The sequence below is a fragment of the Fistularia commersonii genome, chromosome 9 (genome assembly GCF_037954325.1).
Source record: "Fistularia commersonii isolate RoL2024-O1a breed Wild chromosome 9, RoL_Fcom_v1.0, whole genome shotgun sequence".
Lineage (NCBI taxonomy): Eukaryota > Metazoa > Chordata > Actinopteri > Syngnathiformes > Fistulariidae > Fistularia > Fistularia commersonii.
Genome location: NC_141292.1, coordinates 9,321,515 through 9,345,719, shown reverse-complemented (window position 1 = coordinate 9,345,719; position 24,205 = coordinate 9,321,515). Strand labels below are relative to the sequence as shown.

Below are 24,205 nucleotides of genomic sequence, written 5' to 3'. Positions count from 1 at the left end.
AAGTGTACATACACATTTAAAAACTGAATTCAAAACAAAATGAATCAAATGAATTCAAGTGTTTATTAACATTTTGAATTTAAAATTATGAATTTCATTAACTGTTTTGAAGTCAGTGACATATAATTCCATATAATAACATAATGCATTTCCAAATAAATTACATTAGTAAAACACACATACATCCTTACTCTTTGGTAATAGGATAGCAAAGGTGATTTTTAGCTTTTACAGAGGAGACTACCTGCTTCAAAAATATCAGAATTGCGATTTAAATATCGCTGTAATTGCTATTAAATGATACATACTTTCTCCTTTATGACAGCAACGGTTATAGGATTCCAATGGTAATTCCAGCTTCTCAGCAGAGAGTAGCTGCTTCAGAAATATCACTGTAATAGGTATGAAACGATAGTGCCCTCCTGAAGAGTGTTTTTATCTACAGACTTCATTCTTGTTGTGTCAACTGCATTTAAAAGGTTAAAACATATGACATTTGGAGGAAAAGGGATCCCTGCACTGGCTTTATAGATTCTATGTGGTACTATTTTCTTAACACTGTAGATAAGCAGAGGCATTCCAATGTTCATACTATGGTACTTGCAAAACATAGTCTCAGTGAAACCACTGTTTTATTTGTTTGCACGCATTTTCTTGTTTTTGTAAATTTTCATGTGATGTTTATGCTTTCTTTTGCAAGGTTCCCCAACAATTACTACAAGTTAAAATGAATTGGGCTGGGTAAATGCCGGGTTGGTAGGTTTCTGTCTGACTGGAGCCTGTTGAGAGTAATCTGGAAGGCACCACACTGCCCGCAGCATAGATAGGCTTATCCACTGACCTACATGTTACTGAAATGATGAAGGACTCCACTCACCCAGCTTTAGTCCATCAAGGGCTTTGACTTATGAACTAACAGTTAAAGATGTGCAATCAGCATTTCCAGACATCTTAAGCTCAGATTTTCTTTCTTGGTCTTCTTATTTGAGCAGCAATTTTACTTAAATCAGCATTTTAGTCTGCATGATGGCATTGAAAATGTTGGAGGACAAAAAAAGGTCCAGTTATTCTGAAATTTCAAAATGTGTGGGCAAGTATGAATGGTGAACATGTGACACTGCAGTCTGGCAATAATCTTTGTGGCTTCATCTGTGCAAGACTGAATGAAATAGTCCAGAGGGCAGTCACAGATTCCCATTTTATTCTTCTAGACAGAGCCAGGAAACTGCTGCTGCAACCCTCTCCTTGTAACTCAAGAGCCTCCCGGGTCAGGGCTGTTGCTATAGAAACTACGGTCAAGGGTAGAATCCGCACCCCGACCCCTGGGTCATACACAAAGCACACAGCTGAGCTTGCTTAACTGTTTATGAAAGGTATCGACTGATTGAGTACAGAAAACTGTACATCAGTCAGAGCCTGAGAAATTTTGTTGAAGGGATTAACTGAAAGAGAGACACAGGATAATGAGACTGAATAGCTTAATTCCACCTGACGAAGATGAATGTTACACCATGTGTTATTGTCTGTCAAAAGAGTTACTCTATAACAAATAGAAATCTCTGCTATCATGTTTTGCAAAAATGAATAAAAACACTGTCTGGCACAGTGATATGGAAAAATTTGACAAATGACCACATAGAAATCCATAAAAAGCCATCTTGTGTTTTTCCCACTAAAACTCCAAAATAACTTAATACATAAATTAGAAATGTGACCCTCTCTAAGATGTTATTTATTTTGATTTAATTATCTGAATACCGGTAATTATAATAATAATTATTATAATTTATCCTTTATTAATCCCCGTGGGGAAATTTGTTCCCTGCAATTAACCCATCATGGATGAACCATGAACAGTAGGCTGCCATCGACCAGCGCCAGGGGAGCAGTTTGGTGTCTTGCTCAACAACACTTCGAAACACTAGGAGGAGCCGGGAACCGAACCAGCAACACGCAGGAGGCATGTTTGTATTAGGTTTATAAATACCACATATTTATTAATTACATACACTGAAGGATGCAGCAACTCAACATCCTGAAAAAGAAATGGGATTTCAGAGGAGCATATCTAAATATCCAAGTATGAGCATAGCAACAAAGTTAAAGCCAGGAGATATAGTTTGTCTATCTGCTTATGTGTGCAACATGTAAAGAGGAAATACAAGTGCAGCATTTGACAGTAGCGAGCTGCTTGTGGTATTTATAGCAAATAGTACTTGTCTGGTTGATATGGCAGAATGTGATTAGTACACGCTAGCCCTTGCCTTATGAAAGGAGCTTTTGATCCAGATTGCAGAGGACTGTTACCGGATTGCTGTGCCAGAGCTGAAACATTTTATATTAGAGATTATGGCAACAAAAGCAACTAAGGACAAAAACAGACACAACAGTCTACAGAGCCTGTGGGATACACTTGACTTGCTTCTGTCTGAAGGAAAAGGAAAGAAAAAGCAACTTCCTCCATGCACGGGTGGAGTGCCAGTGGGTTATAGGATTGTTTTCTCACCCTTCCCATACAGCAGCTGTAAATCTTTTTAAATGAGATCATGTACTTAACCATTATCCCATTCTTTAATCATTCTACTAACAAAGCCTATACCAAGAAAGAAAAATGTGGTATGCCTCCAAGCAGGATTAATAACATGACAAACCTGTTTAGTCTAATGTCAAGCGACACGTTTTTATCTTTCTCACCTCCATTTAAGCATTTTGTGAACATGAGTGCACACCATATGAGATGATATCACATTGTGCAATGTAAGTTCAAATCTACAATACAATCAAAGCATTGTAGAATTTCCCTTATCCCAGTTTTTGTGTAAATTCACACATTGTGAATGTTTTCTTTATTCTGTTTCTGGGCTTTGTTTTGTTTGCTGTAAACACATGCCACACACACCATAATTCCAGTTGGTGCAGTACTGAGATTGTATCAGGAGTATATGGTCCAATTGTTTCTATTAAGTTGCTGTAATTTTATTCATCAAGATTTATACACTGATAAAATATATCCACTTTAGTAAGGGGCAATTATACCCTTCTTAGTTTATCATACCGCCTTGTATTTTGATATCCAAATTCCTATTATACGAAACTCCTTGAACATTCGAAAAAAATGACTACTGGCATTTATTATCTAATATCAATGTCAGGCTTACAATTTGAATCAAATGATTGAATCACTGAATGAATCACTATGATATTGGCACAAATTGCATTGTTGTCTAAATAAATCCGTGGTTTACACTCCTAGCAGTCTGGAGGGATTACTGTCAAAGCAGTAATCCTGAAGCATTTGTTCATATTTTACAAAATGTAACAGCAGTATAACAAACATTTATTTTATTAACAGAAAAACACATTTCTGTACTCAAACAGAACTTAATAGTATTGTGTCAAAAATAAACTTTACTGATGGCTTTCCCTAAAGGGGCCTCATTAACAGCACCATATTCAGCTCCATTTGGCACAACGGGAGAGCTGCCTCTGCTCAATAATGCAGAGAGATATTGAATTAAGAGAAAACCAGTTCAGTTACTGACCAGGACACACAGATCTATGTCTCCAGACAGCAGCTATTGTCCATGCAATCCTAGACACATATGAATGGACAGACGTCTTATTTCCCCATTGCTCGCAGTTAACATATTGCCAATTTCTGCACAGTGCAGGCTGATGACTAAACACAGGCAGAAATCCATGTAAATAAAACTGCAGCAAGGGGAAATTTCTGCTGAAATTGAGACAAAGCTCCGTTGTCAATATCTGTAGTGGGGGTATGCATTTGAGGGGAACCTGAAGTTCCAGTTTCACTCTGTCTAGTTTTGGTTCTCACCAGCGTTTTTAGGTCTCAGTAGTCTTGCGTGACTCTGGAAAACAAAACCATGATTGTTTTCTTTGAATTTGTGGTGAAATGAGGGTAAGTAATCCGATCTGTGACAAGAACAAAATGGCTTTTACTGCATCTTCCCGACTTTCACTCATGGCAGACTGCCCCTGACAAACTGAGTGTAACACTAAGCTCGATCAGCACATTTACATATTAAACGGATGGTTGTTATCGATTAAGTTTGTGATAGGCCTTGCCTTAGCTCTCCTTAAATGTAAGACAATAATATAAACAGACATCAGCTCTTGAAGAATCAGACACAGTACATGAGTGCTTCTATACTTTAGTACTTTAACGTTAGGGAAATTAGCAGCAGGTCTTTTCCTATAAACTGGTTAATTCTTGGCATAGCTGACTCAAAGAATGAAGAGAAAACAACGCTGGCAGTGATAACATTCAGCTCTTCCACAGCTATGACTGGTCAAAAGTATCACTTCCTACTGCATTACCTAGTATTTGTAGCTTAGAAGTGTAATGTTAACCCAGCACCAATTAAGAACGGCTAGGATGGGAATCAGAGTGGCTCCCCAACCTACTTCTGTTTTCAAGTCTGTTACGGGAGGTTAGATCATGAGAAACAACTTTATTCAATTTTCCTTTTATTTTGGGAACCAAATAATGTGGGGGATGGAGGTGATTCTGTCTGCTGCTGTCAATTTTTGTTCCTTTTGCAACAAGGGTTGTGTTGTAGGTCTCTGACACATTATACTGTAGACTTTGGGTGTTTTTTTTGGTCTTTTGTTTTTTACACGTTTGGTATTTTGCCTACAAAGCTTTTATAAGTGACTTCATTGAGGATGAGAGGATTCACTTCTGTTTTCCAACTAACTTGTGAATTTGTGATATGGTACTGTTATGTAGAAAGGACGCATGTGAGCTCCAAACAGTATACATAGATATTCCAGTAAACTGTTCCAAATATTAATTATATTTGTCTTATAAAAAGGCAATTATTTAGCCTGTTCATTTAAAATCAGTGTCTTAATCACTGATTGAGCCTTAAGATCTGGCAAATCTATCTACAACATGTGCTCGGGCCTGCTACCTCAAAATATTCTCATAGTTTCTAATTATGTCTGTACAAAAAAAAGACAGGAAGTTTCATTCAACTATTAGTCCTAATTTAAAACATTTGAATCCATAATGAAGTACATTTTGCTTTTTCCTCTGCAACCACAGCATCTTCATTTCAGTTCCCTTTGAGATGGCTATCATAATTACTCTAATGAATAATTCCCACATTATATCTTTCAGGAAGGATTGGGCCTGAGGGAAATGAATATGATCTTCTTTTCACTGTATGTGCCCATGTACTCTCAACTACAATATTATAGAGCTGTCATGGATAACAATGAGGATGATACAGTCCAATTCCAAAGGTTATGTCCTCTCTACCATTTATTACGTGACAAGCATATTTATCCCCTGTTCACTCATGTAAAAATCTGAAATAGCAGTATGAAATGTACAACCAAACTATCATATTCATCATTACTGAGTAAGCATTTAAAAATGTAATACCAACACTTTCTCAAACAGTTAAAATAATCTAAAAAGAAAACATTAAATTTACAAAAATAAATACTTTTGCTGCTTTGTATTGTATAGAGACATACATGTTACATCTTGTGATGTGAACAACAAAAGATGATTGGCTTAAATTAATAGGAATATTTTTCATATTACCTCCTCCAACCTCCAAATGAAAAGATTCAATATTTACAATAAGGCAGGGAGGTTCCTTCAACCTTTGCCTTGTGTAGCCTACCCTCAACCTGCATGTAGGGAGCTTCATTAAATTTGATTTTAAATTTAGAGAATGAGGATAGGATTGAAGTGGAAAGGTTTCACTCTTTTTTTTAATTAATATGCCATTAATATAAGCATACTCTTTAATAGGTAACAACCTATATAGTCCAGGAAAGATACTATATGTTTTATCAGAAGATCTACAACTGTTTTTTTCTTTCTTGAAAGCCACTTCCTGGTGACATGAAAAACTGTCTACATTTCTTCTGATGTCTGCAGGGTGTCCTGTGAGACAAGTTTACTACAGCAGTAAAGTCATGTTAACGCTTTGACCTTTTAATGGCAAAGAATGCAAAAGGTTTGTGAAATGTGTGAGGTATGCAGCAAATTAGGGGTGTTAATTTCATTAATCACATCAACATAAAGATATTTTGAAAGATAAATATCAATGCATGTCCCCATTCAACATGTTTTGCATTTCTCAGACATATACATGCTGGTGGTGGCATTTAAACTGTGTTAAAGCCTTGCTTGCATTCTCAAGGCCTTATGGTTTTATTCATTTAACTTGACATGAACATGCAAGTAGGCTAAGGGACTTACTGTACCTTTCAGGGTTAACTTCTACAATATGTGCCTATAATGTTATATGTATGTGACATTGACATGTTACTTAATTTGTTTTGCAAACTACAGTATTGATCTAATTTTTAAAAATTTTGAAGCAATAAATAAATAAATAAATAAATACACAAATAAATACATAAATAAATACAAATAAAATATCACTGCCAGATGAGATAATGTAAAATTTCATCATGGCCAAATTATGATTTATACTGTTTTCAAAAGAATAAAAAAATCTAATCTTTAAGCTTCTGGGTCTGATGTGAAATGCCTTCTGGATATTTGGAGCGCACTTTCTTATCAAGACCTAACCAGGGCAGCTGTAGAGAACCTGACTGGTTATTAATAGAACAGAGCTCAAAATTCCCCTTAGCCAGTGAGTTTAATTAAATATGAGATCCAATTACATATGAGCTCCTCATACATACATCGGGAGAATGGAGACCACAACACTGACATTAGTTCTTACAAACAATGCTGTTGAGACTACAGGGGTGATAGGCAATTTATTACTGTTAGGTTGCTCTAAGAAGCAATATTTGATTATTAGGTTTATAAATATAAACTGTGCTAGAGGGATTAAAAACCTTCTAAAACCTTCTATTTGGAGGATGGAGCACGTATGACAAGAAACTAATTATTGGATTTTAAGGAGGATGAACTGGCATTTGAAAAAAAAAATGGAAAAAAAATATATATTAAGACAAAAGCAGGAATTATGTGTTTATTCGCCACAATGTTGTATCAGTTTAAAAATATTTATCCGCTCAGAGGACGTAAGCAAAGATCATATCTTCGTTCATGCCTCTTTAACACAGCCATCAAATAAACAAATTGTCAGCATGGCAGTTTAGGCAATGTGCAAGTCTCTATCAAAACCACTGTTTTTTAAAGCGTGGTCTTGATAGTTTACAATAAACATCCACCCTCTTCAGACAACGGAGACATAAGTTCAAGTGAGAAACACTCACAACTATACAAGTTGTTTCCAAATCACGGGACTCTACAGGACCTGGAGGGCTCACGATCTAGGTTAATGTCACAGATGGCCAAGAACAGAAACGGCAGAGGAATGGAGAAAATAAGAAAGACATGCATGAAACTTTCAATTGTTCTGAGTCTTCAATATGTGTAAAAAATACATGTTTCTTCTTTGGGTGTTGCTAAATAGAGTTAATATGTCTCCCCAACTGCAAGGTTACTTACTATTGGACATAATTTTGGAAGCTAAAATTGTCTTCAAGATAAAGCTTCTTCATAATGATGATTGTTTCTCCACCATAGGCGGACAGATTTGTCATACCCTCACTAATTGGTCTGTATGAGTAAAATAGATATCACTGACAAATTGTAGCTTTTCTAGTTTCAATAACCAGGTCAGACTTATTCAGGTCAGAGGACTGTACTCATGCAGACAAATGCCACATTTTCTGTTTGAAGACTGGAGAGCATGGAAATGACTAACACCGCAATTGTGCTTTGACTAAAAAGTCAAGCTAATATATTATGTATTAAAAGTAAAAGACAACTAACTGGGACTTAATTTGTAATTTGTGAAGAGAATGACACTAAAACCAAGGCTTTGGAGATGCCACAGGGAAAAACATCAGATCTTACACTTCCCATTTGTCAACTATGGATGAACATAACTGAATGAACCACCAACAAATAGTTGAATGGGTTGTCAAAGTCAACAACTCCTGCAAAATCTCTCCACCCTGAAAACAACACAGCTGCTGAATTTATGTCCTTAAGTAAAAGTAAAATTCTGCCATGGAATCAATGTTCAACCAATGCAGGCAGGTTTTTCCATTTGTTTTTTTGCCAAGACAATGAGACACAATGGAAATTTATGTCTTACATGTATGACACTGTAAATCTGTGTTTCCTATAGAGAAAATTGCTGGGGGGGAAAAAATATATCAGGCAATCTAAATAGCTTCCGTAACACTAAAGCCTTACTAATATCCTATTCATATGGGTAACGTTGTGCAAATATGAGAACAACCTAGTAAATCAAAAACCTATTGCAATATTGTAACCCACACCCATACCCTGAAAGGACTACAGGGAAAATGCCTGGGAAACACTTCTCTGCTAATCCATGATGTTAAATATTACCCAGATGGGTAAGAGGACTCAGAAGTCAGAGAAAAGTTTAGTCTAATCATGGTAATATTGCCCTACAGCCAAAAACGCTGTCAGCTGAAACTGTGGGCATGGCAAAATCAATTAGATGTTCTGCTACGATATTAGATCACATGGTTGAAGATTGTTAATTCAATTCACAGATACAGTCTATCACAAGATACAGCTGTTCTACCAATGATTTCCCTTTAAACAAGACAACTCACTTAGTATAGAGGTGAAATTCAATATCACAGTAACCGTATCAACATAGCCAAAATGATAGCAACCATACCTGCACCTAAAGATATGTTAAGGGAGAGCAACACGTACGCGCACACACGCACACGCACACGCATACACAAAATAACTGAATCCTGCCTTTTTCCTTTTAATCTTCTGGGCATGCCTTTGGACTTCCTGTGAAGCAAGCTAGCAAGTTATCTGGCATCAATTTGTACGACTAGATTTTCCAAAAGATCATATCAACAATGTCACTGGCCATCACTTTGATTTGTGGTGAACAATCACAGTAAACACAATTATGTTCCTTACTGGATCGCGATTCCAGTTAGGCAGCTGCGGAAAGGACTTCTGCAAGGACAATTTGCAATCTAACAAGTCCCTTTTCTAAGAATTTCCGTAATGGCCAAACTACTGGATTAATGTTGTGTAAAGGTGTTGGGTATGCACAATGATTCAAAATATTATGGTAATAAAAAGAGGGAATTTTTTTTTCGCCTAGTAGAAGCACAAGATTTAGAGTGTGTATTTGGGTACAAGATGTAAAGATGTCTGGCAGGTACATTGCCCAGCAAAAATCACACTTTTTCTCAGCGAAAATGAAATGTAAAGTTCCCATCAGCCTCAGAAATTATATCTAAAGAAAAACTATCAGCCATAGTAGGAGCAGTGTGGCGCAGGAGGTAGAGCAATCGTCTTTGGAACTGAACGTTCCTGGTTTGATTCCTGGCTCCTCCTTGTGTGTCGAAGTGTTTTCGAACAAGACACTGAACCTCTAACTGCTCCCCTGGTGCTGGCTGATGGCAGCTCGTGGTCCATCCTCGATGGGTTCATTGCGGTGAATGAATTTCCCCACGGGGATTATTGAAGGATAAATTATTATTATAGTTGTTTATCATCACAATTATTAAAGTGGTCAAAATGGATGAATATCACAAGTTAACAAAAAACATAACCATGTGAAAGGAGATCACATGATATCTAACAGGCAGCTATTTTCTGGCTTTTGGAAGATCAAATAGGATGCTCACTGCACACCGAACAAGTTTGACAGGTGTATCATGTCTCCTGGCCTCCAGGAGAACAAGGTGGGGCACTCCTGTTGTTTTGTTAGACCTGAAGTAAAGTTTGCACTCCTATGAGAACACAACTATCCCATCAGACTGTTTGAGCACGAGTAAGTACTAAAGTTAAAAAGAACTCAACTCAAGCAAAGTAAACTCGGGAGAGCTTGTCGATTGCTGCTGTATTTGATGACACCCATGTGTCAAATACTGGCCAAAAACTATCATTATCAAATATAAACTGTCTCTGCGGGACAGAGACACCTAAAGAGGAGATAAAGAAGACCGATGAAGACTAAATAAAATGACATTAAATGAGCTGCCTTACATACCTTGTCATTTAGGACTCAAGCGCCTGGATTCCAAAGGATAATGGGTGACAGATCCAACTGCTACAATCTGCTTATCTGTTGGAAGACATAGAGCCAAATATCAAAAACTAGAACAGGCAGTTAAAACATATTTCATATCAAGCATGTTTGTTGATAAAAACATCAATTATTAAACATTAGCAAGATTTAGCAAATTGGCAAGTTTTCCAACATCTAAGTCATTTCAACAAGTAATTTGTTCAGTATTTAGTAACTTTAAATCAAAGATGCAATAAATGTCACTTCAGATGCTGGCATGTAAGTTAAAAGACTCACAGTACCATTAAGTTCGATAGATTTTTGCAGTGAAATTACGGCGTGACACAGCCAAACAACAAGCTAAAAACATATTATTAAAGTTGGGCTTCCATTTAACTCAATTGTAAAAATGTGAAGAACTATTTTTTTAAACATTAAACAATATACGTAAACTGTTAGATGCAACAATGCCTCATAATTAACTATTCATTCAATTTTCTCACAGCAGCCTTTATATGAAGGGAATGCAGATTATAGTTCTGATTTTAACTGTGGGCCAGCTTATATAAAAACAAAATCTGCAGCTTTGTCAGTGTGTCTTATGGGGTGGAAACTAGACTAACAGAGTTAGGATTGGGATGATAATTATAATGTTTCTGCTATTAGAAATTGAGAAACATTGGAAATAAAATCTTGGCTAAAACCATGGCTAAAAATTCCAAGCAATATTTAGTAGCTGACACTGGATGCACAAGAGCCACAACTGTGAAGCACATCAATTAGTGAGGGTATTCGATGTCATAAAAACATTAGAGGCACCAAAATAGGCTTCACAAAGTTTTTCCTCTCATTAGAAACACTGTCCTACTGCTGATAACCTGGGTGAGCTGTATCCCTTTAAAAGAACACGTTCCCATTTTTACAACCTGAAAGAGACTTGGGTGAGAAAGTGAAAGCATTTGGCCTTGCAGGCACTTCACAGCAGAACTGTCAGTGAATGCCTGGAGAAGCACTAGTCTTGTCAGCTGATCAGGGAAACTGAGCCATTTAAAAGACAAGATCATCCTCCAACCATACTCTCTGAGCACAATGGCACTACAGTGTTGTGAGGAAGAGATAGAAAGAAGCAACAGAAGAGTAGAGGGGAAGAAAGACAGGGAGAGAGGTGGAGAGAGAGATATTCTGACTTATTCATGGGGTCTTCCAATCAGCTGAGCACACATTGCTCTCATTACTTTCTGCTCCACTTCCTCTGCCATGCCTTTATCCCCATTTCATCTATTTAGGATGCTGAATTTTGCTGAACAAAAGTTCACTTCGTTACACTATGAAAGCAAAAGAAAGCATCAATTTCTGAATTGGGGTGTTGGCGATGGGGGAAGGGGGACACTGCAGTTATATCACTTGCTACTTGCTTTCCACTCGATTTTATGATTATGGTATTAGCTCTGGTGATCCAATTCACAAATGGGAATATGGCTCTACACCTGGCACAGGAGTGCTTTAATATATGAGAGGCTGTCATTGTATTTCTCTTTTTGCAGATAATGTTCTCTTTACCCCCAAATATCAAATCAATTGATTTCAATTTATAGATTCAAATGCTACAGTTTTATATGCAGTCAGTAAACAAAGCCTTACATTTGGCCCTACATATAGCAGATCTATATGCTTGGTCAGATGTATTCTTCAGCTCTTTCTTGGGATGCAAGAATCTCAACGTTGTTCGATGTATGCTTGGGGGATGACAGAGATTTGTTGAACAGCCCTTTATATCTATACACACGATTTACACTATACCACTGTAAATATACTGTACTATTTTCTTACCATAAAATAGTGTAGTATATGTCTTTGGTGTAGAACATATTTTAAATTTTTAGAAATAGATACGCAAAGAAACAGGGTTCCTGCAGGTATCAGTTCATTTTATTCTAATGCTTTTTAAACAAATTCAATGCCTATTTCTAATAATGTCAATAATTTACTCTGGAATAGATTCTGCACAGGTACAGATATGTAAATATAACCTTCTGTATGACAAAGGAACCACAGAAGCACATGGATTTAATCTTGTGTATGATTATTAGTGCATCTTTCTTAGTTGTTTCCTTTTTTGCTCCAACTCTTGTCTCAACATTTTTCAGTTCAAGGCATTTGTCCTTGTATCTCCTAAGAGTATTTGACTTGGTGATCATTTGAGCTATGAGTGCACTCCCTGCAACCTCAGCAAATTCATCAGGGTCCTTCTGAAGGCTTGCGCACAACCCTTTCAACAAAACCTGATTCTTTCTCAGTGCTTCCAGCTCATCCTGCAATGCTTCTCTCTTAAGTCCAAGCATTGCAACCTCTCACTTCCTCCTCTCTTCATCAAGGTCTACCAATGGACTTTAACCAGCCTCAGAACGGTAATAGATCCAACCACTTATGTTAAAAATGAGACACCCAACACCACTCTCCGAATTTTCACCATGTTCAACATTTAGTGTTGTAACTTCATGCACCGTCAGAATACCAGCTGTAAACAATACACAATTAAAGGCTTCTGTCTGTCAATCAATGGTCATCATACTATGATATGATATTATGTTTTCTTGGAAATTCTTACTGAATCCCTGTGCTCTGTTTGTTGTTTTTTAGGTATGGATCTAATACTGTTCAAACTTTTAGCAGACAAAGCCTGATGAAAAAAAAAACATAAACAACGAAAACAGCAAGGATATCTCTGGTAACAGGTCCCTTTTCCAAGACAGAAAGATTTATAAATGCCGCCAAATGTAAAGAGTAAAACAGTATCCAAGCATATTTGACAAAGAACTGAAAGATACAAATCAATGGTTGTAGGAGAAGGATGTCATCATATGGGTGCAGAGTCATTAGTCCTACTCCTCACCAAGGAGACACAGCTTAAGAGGTAACCAGGATCACAAAGGTCACAATGTATCCGATCTAGCTCTTTATGCACACATGGGAGTACCATGCAAAAGACAACCCCCACAGCAGAAGTCACCTACTTTTGTGATAAAGTGTGTAGAGGGAAAACATTCCACTCTTGACAGTTACATGGCAGCCCACAAGGTTCACAAGTGCAACCGAATAAGTTGGTGAGAAGCGAGACCCTTGGGTTGGATAAAATTAAAATGTAAATATTTTGTCACAATGTCCAATGGTTTTTGTGTGCGAGTACACACCAGTTGCTCATCATATGTCTGAGTTAAAATAAAGAAAAGAAGTGGTGGCACTCTCATGGGGAGGATTTTTTTTTTGCTGTCACACACTGGATGACAAGATAATGGAAATTGAAAGAAAGCACCCAAAGGCATAGTTTAATAAAACTGCTGGAGCCTATGCAAACTTAGTACTGATTAAGTGTAGTATTAAAACTCAATGGCTCAAAATTTCAAGTTCATTTCAAGCATGGCGCAGGAGGTAGAGCAATTGTCTTTGGAACTGAACATTGCTGGTTAGATTCCTGGCTCCTCCTAGCGGGACACTGAACCACTAACTGCTTCTCTGGCCTGGTTCATCAATGATGGGTTAAATGCAGAGAACAAATGTTCCCATGAGGGATTAATAACGTATAAATTATTATTATTATTACTTAACATTATGATGTGATGGTATTTCATGAACTCTGAAACACAGCACTTGTAAAGATCTAAAATGAGATTTTTTTCACATCCTATTTTTGATAAAAAGCATATATCCATACAGTGTAATACTTAATTTACTGAAAATGACAATAAAAAGTAGTAACTGGATGTTAGGATTTCTAAATCTTGTCATACGGTATAGCTCTAAGAATTTAAAATCTACATATGAAGTGCACAGAAATGTTAACTTTGACAAAGAACTATGCCGTTCTCTCAACTATGCTCTTAAAGAGGAAAAGGAAGGCAGAGATATTTCTAACCGTCACTGAAACACAGAGCCAATTACGAGCAAACTAAATGTGAGGATTTGTATTCAAACTGCAAGAAAAGGTGTCCCATGTTACATGACGCTTTCACACAAATGAGTCAAAATGTATTTTAAAGACATGCTACATTAACAAATTTTGTTCAAAGTTCACTCCATACTCATTTTCTGCAATCGTGAATGTACGTTACGGTCTATTTATTATGGCAACTTGACTTTCCATTTAGTAAAAGCCCCATACTAATCTTGAACAAGTGGCTGAATCAGTGACTGATTGGTGAATCATCCTCGGCGCTAAACTATAAAAATGTTTATGACCACTTATGAATCCATATTCTAGTACTATTTTTTGGTGACTAGAAAAGGTGGCTACAATCATAGGATTACTATACAACAATGTAGGGAATAATTATTCTCTCTCTCTCTCTCACACTCTCTCTCACACTCGCTCTCACACTCGCTCTCTCTCAGTCATAAAGCATAAAGTAAAATCGTGGTCTTAAAGAGCAGCCAAACCAAAGACTATAATTTATAAATACCTGTTTCATCACCTTTTTAAAATACCCTGCTCCAAATCAAGTTAATAGTACTGGTTTTAGTACTTGTTGCGATGGAAACTGGCTCTGATGAGAACATCGAAAATGTTTTGTATGACTACAACTGCTGACAGATGACATCTAATCATCAGGAGATCCAAGCCCAACCATAAAAACTTTGTGAGTGCTTGGTGCTCCGTCACAATTATCTGCACAAAAGACACACACACACACACACACACACACACACACACACACACACACACACACACACACACACACACACACACACACACACACACACACACACACACACACACACACACACACACACACACACACACACACACACACACACACAGATATCTTGCTCTCCTGTCACCTGACCACACTGGCAACATCACAATGGTAGTCATTGTCTGCAATGAAATCTCCCCTTGTGTTGTATCAACTATTAACACTGTGGCATACTTTCACCTGCTTAGAGAGAGAGAGAAGCTCTTGGCAGCCAAACACTTTGCCCTATCACTGGCCTCTTAAGGATTCAGAGGGATCAGAGCAAAGTCATTGAAAAGCTAAAAGGCTCATGGGAAAGCACTGCTACCTAAACCAGTCACAGAACATGCATAAACACTATTTTCCAAGAAGCTTAAACAAAGCTGGCACGCCAGTTCAAACATTAAAAACTCTGTCAAGTCAAGCACTCTCAAAGTGATTGGTTGAATATGTCTGCAGGTTTACTCTCCTGTTTACTTTGGAGACAAGCTGTAATGAACTTGAAAAACAGCAGAAATGGAAGGAGCTGAGTGCAGCTGCTGGACTGAATAAGAACTAGGATCAAGACTTTGTTGCTGGGAATTAAGATGTTGAGTCTGTCTCTATTTTGTTCACTTTTGTTAGGGACAACACAAGATGCAAAATAAACATGGCGGTGTCAGATGAATAGACTTGGCACATCAACAATGCATCCTTTTAGCTTGTCTTATTTGAACAATTTTTGAAAAATCATCATTCAGAGGTAATTATTGGTGTGTGTGTGTGTGTGTGTGTGTGTGTGTGTGTGTGTGTTTGTGTTTGTGTGTGTGGTCAGCAAGCAGGGATCTCTGCTGAAAACTTATTGGTCACCACAGTTCTGTTATAGACCTTTTTTGTGGTACCAATGAATGGTGATTCTACAAATTAGTAGTTACCGTGCAATTCTGTTATGACAGAATTGGCTTGCAGAGTGTGTTTGTGTGTTTAACACTCTTTGTCTGAATAATAAATATGGGCTGAAGTTCAGTTAAGTTAGTCTGATTCTTCTCCTTTTTCTCCTTTCTGAATTATGGGTGGAACATTTCATTATATCTAAGGTTTTACTCGTGTCAGAATTTTGATGTCATGGTTTAAAGATTTCTTGTGTGGCTTCGGCACTTTACTTATATGTCAAATCCACCATTCACTGCCACATCACAGGGGTGTAAATCTTTTAGGATGAACACCCTCAGTGCTTTGGCAATGGACTGTGCCCTGAATACATGAGAGACCTTGTTTAAATGCTGTTGCAAGAGGTAGTTGCACTGCTGTGTGTTGTAAAAATTAAGCATCATGTTAGAAGTATTGATACACACGGTTGTCATTTTAAAACCATCTTTCTTCTTTTCCACTGTTAGGAATACATCAGTTATGCTCCCTCCTGCCCTTAATTCTTTTTCACACACAGTATGATCTCTGTCTGTCAGTGCTTTCTTTCCTCCAGTTGTTTGTCCACTTCTCACGTTCAATTTACTGTCACACAGCTATGCAATGCTTTCTGGGATAATTACTTTCCGTTTGGGAGAAACAGGTGTCAAAATGAGCACTTGTTCAGTAGCAAAACATGGGCAACAATGAAGATGAAGTGCCAGATGTGTAAATTTACTGAAACGATTGTCAATTTTAAGTATTTGTGCTGAAACACTTATCAAGCATCAAAATCTTGAAACTGGAACATGGATTTGTGTCAATCAATCAAAATATAGAAAAGGTTCTTCTTAGAAGGGTTCTGGATTCTCCAACACCCACTAAAATCTAAGGAATCAATGTTGGAAAAAGTATAAATATAAAAATGTGATTCAGAAGTGAACAGCAGTCTGCAAAAGGAATACCATAATTTCCGGACTATTGAGCGCACCTCAATATAAATTGCGTCAGCTAGCTGATGGCTATCTTGGGCTTCTTCCTGCGCACTAAAACCGTCAAAGTCGTCTTCTTCGGTGTCAGAGTTGAACGGCCTCAGACTTTCCCGGTCATTTCATCGGTCCAATGTGACGAGGATAAATGTTTTAGACGCGTGAAGCTCATTAGCCCCCCCACAAAAAAAAAATCCACGAATCAGCCGCATCGTTGTTTAAGCCGCAGTGTTCAAAGCGTGTGAAAAAAATTGTGGCTTATTGTCCGGAATTTACAGTGCTTACAACTGATGAGCAAAATAGCACTTAACAAAATAACTATAAAGACCATATACACATTTCTCCAAATCAATCCAGTCAATGGGATTTTAAAAAACTGAGTAAGAAAGCATCTGTTATACGGCCAAATGTCTATGGCTAATCTGTCATCCATGTGAAGCTACAAACATTAGCTCCTCGGGTGAGTCAGTGACGTAAGCCAAACCTCGGCTTGATGAGGGACATCCAGCTTGCACCCTGTCCTGCAGCAATGTTCCAACAACATCACTGGAGGGAGGGGAGAGGAAAAGGAGGGGAAAAAAAAATCAATATTGAAGTTGCACTTAAAGGATCTTCAGAAGAGCTGGATCTAAATCTGTCTATCTTTACATGAAACCCAAGAGATGACTCAAAAAGGTAATCAAAGTGCCATTCACAGAGTTGCTATAGCTCTTACCAAACATACACATATTAAGTGTGGTCAATTTAATTTTCAAACTCTTTCAAACTTGCAATGGAAAACTACACATAAGAGCTTCACAGTTGCAGGGAAACCTGATGCAGTTCACTCGAGACAGAGACCAGCAGACAAAAAATGTATTCTTGCAAGAAATTGGTGCATGAGTGGAAATGAGGAAAGCTATTCTCAAGGGCATGGAGGACTATCACAATATTTGTGACCAAAGGTGAAGGATGCTGTTTCCAGGTGAAAAGATACCAGTCACCACATAAAAATCTGACATCACATTAAAGCAACCAAGGTGACAAGAGACTGGATAAAACTACCTTAAGTGGGAAAATTTGTTTAATTGTGTGGTAAGTAGATATAAAGGGAGGAAACATTACTTCCTCGGATAATCAGCATTCCACTCAAGATTCTGCAAAACCGAAGACAAAATGATGACAAGTTTGTGCTTTATTATTAAGATACACCAGAATATTTCCTGAGAACTTAGACAGGTATGAGTGAAGATGTCTTTTGATATGCTCACCCATGATATTGTTAATAAGGACAGAGAAAACACACTACAGGTTTAAAACAAACAAACAAAAAACACCTCACACGAGTCCTGTTTCAATATTGTCAAGTAATGTGTAGATGGAATAAAATGTCTCTCATAAGAAGGCCTCTATTTTTGTTTGGATTTCAAAGAAAAGTTGAAAAGAAAAAGTATCTAGTGAGTGTCAATTCTGTGGGCAAGAATGCCTTGTTGATAGTAGAGCTCACAGAATGGTCAGACTGGTTCAAGACAATAGAAAAGCAAGAGCGACTCATATAGCCTTTCATCACAGCCAGACAATGCAAAGGAACATCCCTGAACGCACAACAGATCAAACCTTGAAGATGGGCTACAGCAGTAAAAACAACACGAGCACATGTCACCTAAAATCAGGGAACTGAAGCGACAATTCTTAAAGACCTGAACAACAGAAGACTTGAAAAAGACTTGTTGCCTTGTCTGAAGAGTCTTGCTTTGAGGAGTCTTGCTTGCTGCTGCAACCTTAGGATGGCACACTCAGAACCAGTATAAACAACATGAAAACATGGATCCGTCCTGTCTCATATCAATAAATTGGCTGGGTGGTGGTCATGCAATGATAATGGGAAACAAATTCTTTGAACACTTTGGGTCGTGAAGCGTGTGTTTAAAACACCACTGCCAACTCAAGTATCATTGTTGTCCATATTCATCCATTTATGATCACAGTGTAGCCTTCCTCTGACGGACACTTGAGACAGGGTAACTCGTCCTATCACCAAATTCAAATGACCTACGACAGCTTTCTTACATCTGACACCAAGGTCACTGTGCTCTAAGGTTTCCACAGTCATCAGGTCTCAATCAAATAGAGAAACTCCAGGGTGTGGTTGAATAGGAGATTAACATAATAGTCATGCTCCTTGCGAATCCACAGAAACTGGGTTATGCTATGATGTCACCATGAGCCAAAATCTCTAAAGAATGCTTCTGACCCCATGATGAATTTATGCTATGAAGAATTCAAGCAGTTCTGAAGGACCTGGTACTACCAGATGAAGTATCAAGTGAGTCTATACAGATGCAATTCATATTCCAATGTGTACAGAAAGTATCTCTTTTAAGAGAAACAACATCAAGCCACCAAGTTTAAACATGATTGAATGGTTGAAAGAAACTGCAGAGTAGAAACTGTCACACAAATTTAATGATGTTAATAAAAACAACATTCCAAGAAAGTAGATTTCTGGGAAAGACTGCCATAAGTAGTGATTTCTTAAGGTGGAGAATAAAGTCTTACTTTACTTGTCTTACTTGTTGCAACAAATTATCAAATTCATGATGGGCCCTGTTTACTGGGCCAGAATACAAGACAATCGTAAGATAAAAAATGTGCCATGATTTATGAACATTTCAAATCAAACTAGGAGAATAAAGGATTACAACATCACATGGCACAACCACTACCACTACCAATGATCTACCACTAATCTCATAGCTCCCTAAAAACAATTAAAAGTCCTTTGAATGCCTCACATATCCAACCAACAGCTACTTTGCTTGACAAGACATTTTTCCCCATGTCCTTCTTGGTATTTCCTCAGAACTGATATAATATTTGGGCTCATTAGCATAAGATTATCATCATTACATTTTGCTTAACTAATAAATAGGTGAAACTTACAAAAAGATTGAATTTTTTCTCTCTTTATTGCTGATAGTTTATTCTCATAAATTATTACGTTACACTCAAAATATTACAAAATACATAAATAATACTTGTAGTATAATGACTTTAATCTCGTAACGTTAAAACATTAATTTTTCCCTAAGCCTTTATACTTGTGACCTTCCTTTGATGTTATCATTTATTTACTCTTGTTATATTATACGCTTTTATCCTCCTGCAATACATGACTATTTCCACCACTTTTTGACAACATAATTATTTTGTCTTGCCCCAGATGGCCCAAATATTCAGTTATGCTAATGAATATATGTCAAAGCACTTTCAAATTCTCAATTTTGCACCTCCATTCATGATCCTTTTTTTTTTTTTTTTTCGTGTTTTCAATCTGTTGCTGAGCTGCAACAAAGCATACTCCCTGCTGCAACCAGGTAATTTTTGGAGGGGAGCCTTGGATAGTGCCTTCCTTTATTAATATGGAGCAAAGGGGTTTTCGGCACAAAATAGACACTTACTAGCTGTTTTTTCCCGACAGGAAAAAGGGAAAAGGATCAAAAATCATGACATAATTGTTGGAAGCAGCGAAGTTCCAGAAGTCTAAAATGAAGAAACACTTGGGTCTATGTGCACCTATAACAAAATACAGTTGAAAAGAAGCAGCCCTGCTTTCACACACACACGAACGCAAAACTTGCTGAATCTCAAACCATTAAAAGACAATTTACCACATGAGGCAAATTAATACAGGTGAAACTGAAAAACTTCAATTTACAGGGAAAATATGCACAATGATATGACAATATTTTCAACCCAAAGTTGGAAAGGCTGAATTACAAAACACACCAAACACTGACAGACACAGCAATCCAATTTCGGTACTGAGCAAATTCTACATGTGTGTAGAATGACACAATACATGCACCGATACATGCAAAGTGCCAACATCATGTTACGTGACAAATATGCCATGAAATCAAATATTCTACTCCTTAACTTAACATTTCTCTGACGTATTTCATTTCCTTGTAAAGTGAATGTAAATAAAAAGAGGTTTGTTCGAAAAGAGGTGTGTAATTATATGACTACATAAAAAACAAGCAAAGGAAATTATTTGACACTAGACCAACGCTACTACTGCACTCACAGTTGCTGAATACTGTGCTTCGAGGTAAGTAAATAGCACACTAGGTGTAACCTAAACAAACAGAGTAAATGCATCCTCTTAAGAAAACCCACAAGTGTTACCTTTTTCTGTCATCTAACAACATATTGTAATAAAAACTGATACCCTATTGGTTGACAGCATAATTTCTTGCCTTTCCAATCTCATTACATTGCCTGGAGGATGTAAAACCTTCCTGTTGCATGAGGCTTTTAGAGCAATTGTCACAAGGGAAAATCAAGCTGAGTTCAGAATGACCTGCTAAGGGATTTAACCTGAGTGACCCAATGCCAAAACCCAGAAGTGTTTCGATTTGTCCAATCCCCAAGTATGTTATGAAACATTCACAAGGGAAGCTGATGAAGATCAGGAAATACTGCTTTGCTGAAGGCTTTTGCTGAAATTTTTCCTCAGTATTCAAGCGGCACACCAAAACTTCAGTACTGGTAACTGTATCTGTGGCTACACTAATTTGGCACATGATGGAGTATTCAACATTACAGTACAAAACTTTTGTTGGAATAAACTTTATCTTTCATCCTTCATAAAATCTGTTCTTAATTATCTAACAAGGAAGTAGATGAAATAAGTGGTCTCAATCATAGGCTTTCAATATTTCAATGGCAAAAATCAAGCTGGACTGTCTTGAGCATCTTGTGCAATTATTCAACCAATTCACACTCACAGTTGCCCTTGAATATCTGCTGTTAATTATTTTAAAAAAATCATAACTTGCACAGGGGATTTTTGAGAGATTGTACAAACACTCCTTAAAACAGGTTAGAAATTTGTTTAGTTACAGCTTATCAATTTGAAAGCCTTATGATAGTATGTTCAGTCAATCATGAATATCAATATGTATCTATTAAGGTATGGATAAATATGTCAAAGAATCCAATTAGAGTTATTTTTGTTCTTTTAATTTTTACCATGTTCATCTATCCATCCATCCATCCATCCATCATCTGCCACTTATCCTCCACTCAGGGCCGCGGGGGATGCTGGAGCCTAACCCAGCAGGCATCGGCTGAGACGTGGGACTGGACTGTTCGCCAGTCGCCAGGGCCACATATACAGACAAACATCCACTCATTCATTCGGGACAATTTTTTCCCATTTTTTTCAAATTAACTTGCTGCATGGATTTGGACTGTGGGAAAACCCAGGGGGTAAAAATGATAGATCTTCTGACATTGATGTTTTGATGATATTGGTTTAAAATCCATTTTTGGATTTGAAGGGTAACCTGATTATTATCCCTCATCTCAAACTGAGTGTCTGTCCAAGGAGGATGCTGACATTAAGGTGAAGCCTTTCAGATGTCATATAAACGCACAACAGAGATACTTGTTTCTGACTATTCAGCAGTATGGAGTGTTTAAAGTCTGTCTGTTGTGGCAGAAATAAACCCTGCTCATACAACAATTAGGTCATGAATATTATATGGCATGCAAATGTCATATGTGGATCAGTACCAAACAATGAATTCCCAAAATGATGCTATTTCTAAAGAAGGAACACTGGGTGATTCATCATAATTGTAATGCTTTGAACCAAATTCCTCATCTTTCTAATTTTGCTAGTGATATCTGGTTGATGCCTACAACCAGATGAGAGCTGACTGTGAGATTATACTACACACACACATATATATATATATATATATATATATATGTCATTTTTTTATTGCCATCTGATAGCCCCCTCTTTGCTTACATTTCACAACAAACACTGTAGATGTTCTTTCACAGATAATCAAGACACTTAATCTGTTTTACAACACAACAATGGCAGTCATTAAACTGTGACTTCAAGGTGCCATAATCCCTCTGTCTATTTCCAAAAGCAGCAGTCTGGATGATGTAAGAGTGCCCTTAGATTCAGGCTGTGTTGGTGTGAAATCTGTGCATTCTATGGCTTCCTTCGCTGGCAACACAATGCAGGTCATTCTGCCACTTTCAGAGGTTAATTCATCTGGGTCAAGTTTTATTTTGATGAGCTGCTTTGCCGACGTCAGGGAACCCACACAGATGCGTAAATATGTCTATCTCAATCTGTACCCACTGTTGGTTTATTTACTGTCGGCCACTCAGTCACGGTGTCATGAGCCAGAATCTCAAGCCTGCTACCAGTTCTACCTGATTTCCTATCGCCGATTCTCATCGCAGAATTTCCCTAAGATGACTAACGAACAACGAATAAGTCAACGGGCACGGACCTGCGCAAATTCCTTTAAAAAACCCGAGCTTAGCCCCGCGTCTATCTCAATCTTAACGGGATTAAATTGGACTTGAAGGGGGGAATGATAATCTGATTAGTTGAGATGTGAGAAAATGAAAACCCTAATATGTGAGGAGTACACTAATCCCTCGTCCGCGGAAGCGCTGAAGGTGCCCCGCAACAAAAGATGCGATTGCAGCTGCGACGCAGCGGTGTGTCTGCAGATTGCAACTTATCACAGAGGATTGAGGTCAAAATATCCGAACACAACAGGCGTGTCTTTACACACGCCACACTTTATTCCGTTGGATTTTTCCTTGTACATTTTGGTCGCTACAATCGAGCAACATTGCGAGTGCCCAGCCATGCACAGCTGTTCCGACAACACGGGGCAGCTGCTTCCATGTCTGTTTTCGTCCGAAAACGAAAAAAATGTGCTCTGACCTCAATCCTGCCATAGTCGTGTCTAACCCCACTTCATTACGCTGTAATTTAACTGTCAAACCCAATTTAGGAGGAAGAAAAGCATTAACAGTATGAGGCACCAGCACCGCGACGCTGTGGCTAGCATCGATGTTAGCATTTTAAACGGGGCCCCCGCAGACATAAGCCGTAACTCGAGAAAACAAAAGAGACTTACCTTTTTCAGGATTCGTGTGTCCTGTAGTAATGTCCAGGTGAAATTGGTTAGCTACTATCCGAGATTATTCAGAGACGCGGGCATTAGACAGCCGTACAAGCTTTGCTTGTCCGTAGTTACCGTTAAATAGGTTTTGGCTAGCCGCTAGCTAACACTGCCCCCCTTAAAGAGCAACTCGAAGCTGGCCCAGTGCGCACATTTCCTCACCAACCGCCCGAAAGTTGGCCAACGATGTAGTCCCCGGCGCCTCGTCAAACTTTCCAGATTTGAAAAAATATGAATAAATAAAAATTTAAAAAGGGAACGGTCGACAGCAACCCGATTCTCACTTTAGTGAGCGCTAATGACAGCGTTTTTAAAACAAAATCCAAAATGTCCACATTCAGCAAGAAAATTCAGAAGGCGAAAAAAAATACTGCTTGCGACCTCTCTTTTCTTTCCCCCTTTCTTTCCTTTCTATTAAGTCGGTCGCACCCAAGTACGTGTAGTCATTATTTCCTTCCAGTAGAAACGGTTGCCGTCAGTGCAGTTTCAATGTTGTCGAAAAGAGATACTTTACTGCACGATTGGACGTGAGACGGTGGGGCTTGCTTTGCTCGACCTCC

At 37.9% G+C, this 24,205-nt stretch overlaps 1 protein-coding gene across 6 annotated transcripts in view; it reads right to left on the bottom strand.

Annotated features, from left to right (window-relative positions):
* Nucleotides 1–24,189, bottom strand: part of erbin (erbb2 interacting protein) — a 56,489-nt gene extending 32,300 nt beyond the window's left edge. For all 6 annotated transcript variants that reach the window (XM_086152330.1, XM_086152333.1, XM_086152334.1 and 3 more), the window contains exons 1-2: nt 23,601–24,189; nt 10,032–10,106 (exon numbers count right to left, since the gene is read on the bottom strand). The gene's annotated coding sequence lies outside the window, so the exon portion shown is untranslated. The remainder of the gene's footprint in view (nt 1–10,031; nt 10,107–23,600) is intronic.
* Between the last annotated feature and the right edge of the window lie 16 nt (nt 24,190–24,205).